General features: G+C 49.7%; 1 long non-coding RNA gene across 1 annotated transcript; it reads left to right on the top strand.

Annotated features, from left to right (window-relative positions):
• The first annotated feature begins 209 nt into the window (after positions 1–209).
• Positions 210–5,572, top strand: LOC132649515 (uncharacterized). Its single transcript, XR_009587984.1, has 3 exons — positions 210–554; positions 669–807; positions 1,611–5,572. It is a non-coding gene; the product is annotated as an uncharacterized LOC132649515 (long non-coding RNA).
• Positions 5,573–6,024: the final 452 nt, after the last annotated feature.

Genomic DNA, 6,024 nt, shown 5'->3' with positions numbered 1-6,024 from the left:
TTAGAACACATCAAAGAACCACAGGCAGGAGGTATTAGCCCTCTGCCTTCCGGAGCCAGCAGCTGGCACCTGCTGGCCTGGACACTTAGTTCATCCTACTGTTGAAGAGTTATAATCTACTGTGTGACTCCACCCACCTAACAGGAAACAGAAAGGGATTGCAAGCCACAAGGAGATTTTGGGGTGGGGACTATGTTGGAAATACAGGAAGGATTGTTCCTGCCTGAAGAATTCAGGCAATGAGGGAGACAGGGAAATGGGTTTTAAAAGATGGTTTTATGCCCAATTAGCACACCAAACATCTTTGCTTCCTGTCCTGACTTCTGAAAAATCCAAAATGAATCTCCAGCGCTTTTATTATGAAGTGGGGAATCGCGTTTCACACCAACTCTGGCTATTCTGTGCCTGAACTGGGTAGGACACTGGGGTCTCAATCATATGACTTCAAGTAAGCCAGATGGGACTTTTCTCTTACCTGGGGCTTTTAGCGTCTAGCTGGCACCAGGACAAAGGTCTCTGTGGCCCAGTGAGTCAGCCTTCCTCACAGTGCACAGGTGAGTGCGAAACAGCCATCGTGAAGGGCTCAGAACAGAGCTCTCTGGATTCTGGCAGGAGGAGAAAGTGGGTTAGAAAGGCCTGTGCGCTTATCTTGAGATATTCTTCTCCAGCCGGTATTCCAAACAGCCCTGGAGACTTGTCCCACAGGACAGCGCGGACCAGGAAGTGTGGAGAGCCAGCGGGGACTGTGCAGGAGCAAATCAGCCTAGGACTGACTGAGGAGAAGCTGCAGGCTCCAGCAAAGTAGAGGTGAGCTGAGGTTTGTTACCTCACCCCTTTGTTCCTTCAGACTTGTTAGTAAAGAACAAAACTTAAGCTAAGTGTGTGTGCGCGTGTGTCTGTGTGCGTGTGCACCTGTGTGCGTGTCTGCGTGCGCCTGTGTGCGTGTCTGTGTGCGCCTGTGTGCCTGTGTGTGTGTCTATGTCTGTCTGTGTCTGTGTGTATGTGTGTCGGGGGGGCGTCTCTGTGTATGCCTGTTTGTTTGTGTCTGTATGTATGTGTGTTTGTACGTGTGCCTGTGTCTGTGCCTGTGTGTCTGTGTTTGTGTGTGTGTGAGCATGTGTGTCTCTGTGTGTCTGTGCGTCTGTGCATGTGCACCTGTGTGTTCGTGCGTGTGCCTGTGTGTCTGTCAGTGTGTATGTGTGTCTATGTCTGTGTATATGTGTGTGTGTCTGTGGGTTTGTTTTTGTATATGCCTGTTTGTGTGTTTGTGTGTATGTGTGTGTACACACATGTCTGTGTATCTGTGTGTCTGTCTGCACACACATCTCTCAGTGCAGAGGATGAAGAGGATGAGCACACAGGCTTGGTTCATCACACAGGGGTCCCAGATAGTCTTCCAGCTGGCCTCTTTCTCCTGCCTTTCACCCACGCCCCCTTTTCATGAGTCAAATTCGCTCTTTTGTTGATTTTGGGAGGCCAGAAGGGCCACAGCTGGAAGGGACACCGCTGCCTTGAGCATCTACTGTGCTTTCACTCACTGCCAAGCTGACTTCTGTTGCACCCAGGCCCCAAGGAAATCGTGATATGCGATGACAGGCTCCGCTCTTCAGCTTTTGTGTTGCAGGAGCAGCCTCACCACCGAATACACGCCCCACCCTGCTGCTTTGAAAGTAGCAAGACATGAAGAGTATGTCCAGATCAGCAGGTGGACTGAGCCAGCCCCAGCTCCAACTCACCCTGCGCAGCCTGTCTGCCCTCCTGCGGACTAAAGACCTTTACAAATCTAAAGCCAGGCCCCTGACGCCCTCAGTTTTTACTCACTCTTTGCGGCCTTGGTTGCCTACAGAGGGCGCTGAGGCCAGGCACTACGGAGGCTGGCCATTCTCCTTCAGGGTTCTCCCTAACAGATCTGTCACCTGACTGGTTGGTTTTGCCTTCGATGTCCCACACACATCCACATGAGACTCTGAGAGACGATGGTGAGCTTTCTTAGTAAGAAGGTAGAGAGCATTGCTACCTGTGCGTTAGACCAGCCCTGGCAGGGAAATGGCCCTCATCTGTGGGAATCAGAGATCTGACTGCCTCCAAGTATCCTAGGCAGCCCCCACTTCAGGGTCACACCATGGCTCCCCAGTGCCCCCCCCCCAGCCATGAGGACAAGATTGTAGTGTTTCGTGGAGTGCCAGCCCATCTTCACACCTCCAGAGCCCAGAGCCCACCTGTGAGGTGGAGCACACTGGGAACCTGTTCTGGCGCTGTGTGCCAAGTGCCTGCTGTCCAAAGTATGTTTAGTCAGCCTTATCTCTGATAAGTGCCTGGGAAATAGGAGGCCATGGACAGCCCCAGGGCTCCATTCACAGGTGTGACATTCAGGGCAACTCCCTGAATGTCCTCACCACTTCATCTTCCTTGGGAAGCTCTGGACAAACAGCAGGACAGCAGGTCAATTGCTCACAGGCTTTGCCAAGAGAAACAAATATGGCCACACTTCTGTTAATGATGGCTCTGTGATACGGAGGACGGAAGTTTCTCCTCTCTGCTGATGCCACAGGAAGTTCAGGACCAGCTTTCCTCTTAATCACTCCACCTCCCCACCCCCAACCCTGCCTGTCTACCCTTAAACAAAAAGTTCCTCCACTCTGGCATCCCAGAGCAAAATTCTCGGGAAAGAGTGACTGAGGCAGACCAGCATGCGCCTGAGCCATACATCCAGCCACAGATGAAAGTCACCCCAGGCAGGTGTTCAAAGACCGGTCTGTGGGTGGGACAGGACTGACATCTGGGAGAACGAGGCTGTATGCAGCCATGGGGGCTGCGGGGGGGGGGACTCTAACCAGGCAAGCTCCTTCCAGGTGGGGCCAGGTCAGGCTTCCCTCCAGTACTGTGTGTGCCGCTGCAGAGGGGCAGTCTGCTACCTCCACTCTGTCTCCACTAACCACTCACAGAGAAAGGGAAGGCCAGGACAAGATTGCTTCTGGTCTCTAAATTCTAAAAACACAGTATTAACATGTAACTCACTCAGCAAATCTATGGTGCATAGAAAGCGTGCCTGTAATATTGTCAGCGGAGTCTGTCTTCCTCGGTGCTCTGCCACACTCAGCACTTCCACCATACCAAGTACTCCACCACACTCAGTGCTCCCACCACACTCAGTGAGTGCTCCACCACACTCAGTGCTCTCATCACATCTTCCAACACGTCCACAGTCGACATACTCAGTTCAAAGACTTTGATCACAAATCCTGGGTTCAACCATCACCTGACACCAGTTGTAATTCCTGGAGTCAGGCTTGCAGAATATTTTTCAGAGCCACAAAAGACAAAATCGGTACCATTTGGGCTTCCACCAGGGATGCTAGGAGCAAGCTGCTGCAGCAATCCCTCTCCATCACGTGGGTGTCTCTGTGGGATCCTTGTTTCCCTGCTTTGACTGCTTCCCTGAATGTTTTCTTTAAAGACACATTGGCATTTTGTTGCGTGTCAGTGTTGTGGCAAGAGGCCAGAGACAAAACTGTAGACACAGTCTTGATCTCTGGCTTCGCGGACATCTCCTCTGATGGGGGCAGTGTTCTCGGGTCCTGTGCTGTGGCGTGCAGTTTCTTCCCACATGCCTTACAGGTTGTGCCTGCTGAGGGATCTGGAGTTAGTCCAGAGACCAGGTTAAAACTGAGTTAAAACTTGAGGGGTGTTCCAAGCAGCTGTGGCAAGCAGGGAGATTCTGGACACCCCAGCCAGCCAGAATAGTGGCAGGAGGCAGACAGGGGTCAGATGCGAGATGACAAAATCATCCAGCAGCCTGTGGCAGAAGCCTGGAGGCAGGTAAGAGTTTGCAGTATGCAAACAGGCAGGAGGCCAAGGCTGCGTTTTCTGATATTGACCTCTGTCTGACTGGTTGTTTGCCTCTTAACTCACAGACAGGTTGTTTGTTTGTTTTTAATAAAAGTCCAATTATTCTATGCCTTCTATGATATTTGCATTTCCATTTAATAGCATTCTTGGCCATATTTGGATGTGATATAGGCCCACCCCTTTCTCTGCGACGCTGCATGGTTTTTGCATTCTATGGAACTAACTAACATACTTTACCTTGCGGCCAACTCTCTCCTCATCGACATGTCAGCATGTGCCATTTGTAAAGTATGCCTGTAACTTAGACGAGGCTTACGGCCATGGAACGAATGGCTGAGCGAGCGCCAGTGAGATGACTGACGAGTTGGCCTCGCTCCCAACCCACAGCACAGAAGCTCTGCTCCCCCATGCTCCTCTACATCTCTGCAGCTCAATACTGCTCCTTGCAGCTCCCTAGGTTTTCCTAGGAGCTCCCCACAATTCCCACATGCTCTCTGCAGCTCCTAGCCCTGTTACTCATGACTCTTGGCTGGCTGGCTGCTGGTTGGAAGACATAGCTTATTGTATTATTCCATCCTGACCAAATACTTTAAACGTAAAAAAAAAAAAAAAAAAAAATTATGACATAAGAGAATGGAGAGATGTCCCCCATTGGTGAAGTACTTGCTGTGTAATCATGTGGACCTGAGTTCAGATCCCCTAAAATCACAGAAAGAGCTTGGCACGGAAGCTAGCCTGGAATTGAAGCACTGGGAGGCATTCTTGGGGCTTGATGGCCAGCTGGCCTAGCCAGTGGGCTCCGGATTCATCGAGAGACCCTGTCTCAAAAAATGATGTGGAGAGCAATAGATTGGGCACGGGCTGCATAAGGAAGATAGCTGAGCTGGCCATGGTGCTGTTAGAAACAACCCACAAAATGAAACTGACTTGGCAAGGCAATTTCTTTTTGTGAAAAAAAAAAAAGTATGCTGCAGAACCCCAACCGGGCTAGCAAGCACATGATGTGCATTTGTGTGTGTGTGTGAGAGAGAGAGAGAAAGGGAGAAAAAGCACACGTGGTTTTGTTCTAATTCAGATAGCGGCTGTGGTCCTACCCCTCAGTCTTTCACAGCTGTTAGTTTCAAATGAATGATACAGAAGAAATGAAGGGAAGTTGGAAGGGACTGCTGTAGGCCACCAAGATCTGGGAAGACAGTGGGGCCTTTATAGAAACAAATATCAGCCAGGCGCGGTGGCACACACCTATAATCCCAGCACTCTGGGAGGCAGAGGCAGGCAAATCTCTGTGAGTTAGAGGCCAGCCTGGTCTACAAATCGAGTCCAGGACAGCCAAGGCAACACAGGGAAATCCTGTCTTGAAAGATCAAGAGAGAGACAGAGCCAGAGATCTAAAAAATAAATATGCCCTTAACCTGTAAGCCCCACTTGCCCTAGGACAGAGAACTTCCTAGAATTCTAGGGGTGGCTGCTGTTCATGTTTGATAACAACCCATGTGTTTTCACTTCCATAAACAAGTTTGGTTGCCCCAACTTGCAGGATGTGCTTGATCGCCCGTCAGTGGGAGGTGCATAGGTAGGAAGAACAGCAGGAAGTATGTTTGCCCCCACTGGAAAAGGGGAAGAAATATACAGCTTTCCGGGTTTTGCCTTCATAAGCACATGACTAACATACTTTGTGGACATTCTTGGAATTACAGATATGGACTTGACCTGTTTCTTATTGTCTTGCCAGTATTTAATAAATCTTGCTTCAAATTTGGCTCAAAAATTGTGGTAGTGGTCTTCTTCTTGCCTTTGGAATTAATAGTAGGCAGATCCATGTTGAGTGCCAGGACAGCCAGCCAGGGTGACAGTGAGACCCCATATGAGAGAGAGAGAGAGAGAGAGAGAGAGATTCTCCATGGTTTCTGCTTAGTTCCTGCTCTGATTCCCCTTAATGATAGGCGGTGACCTGGAAGTATAAGCTGAAATAAACCCTTTCTTACCCAAGTTGCTTTTTGTTAGAATGTTTTATATCAGTAACAGAGAGCAAACCAAATACCAACCACCAGACAAACAAAAAGCAATAACCAGTCCAAAATCCGTTACACAGCTTTCCCCCAAAACAAGTTTCTATGCATCTGACAAGCATGCCACAGCCAGCTGAGGGATGAAGCCACCTTCTTTCACAGAGAA

This window comes from Meriones unguiculatus, chromosome 20 (assembly GCF_030254825.1).
Source record: "Meriones unguiculatus strain TT.TT164.6M chromosome 20, Bangor_MerUng_6.1, whole genome shotgun sequence".
NCBI lineage: Eukaryota > Metazoa > Chordata > Mammalia > Rodentia > Muridae > Meriones > Meriones unguiculatus.
The sequence above is the reverse complement of the archived record's forward strand: the minus strand, read 5'-3'. Positions and strand labels throughout refer to the sequence as shown.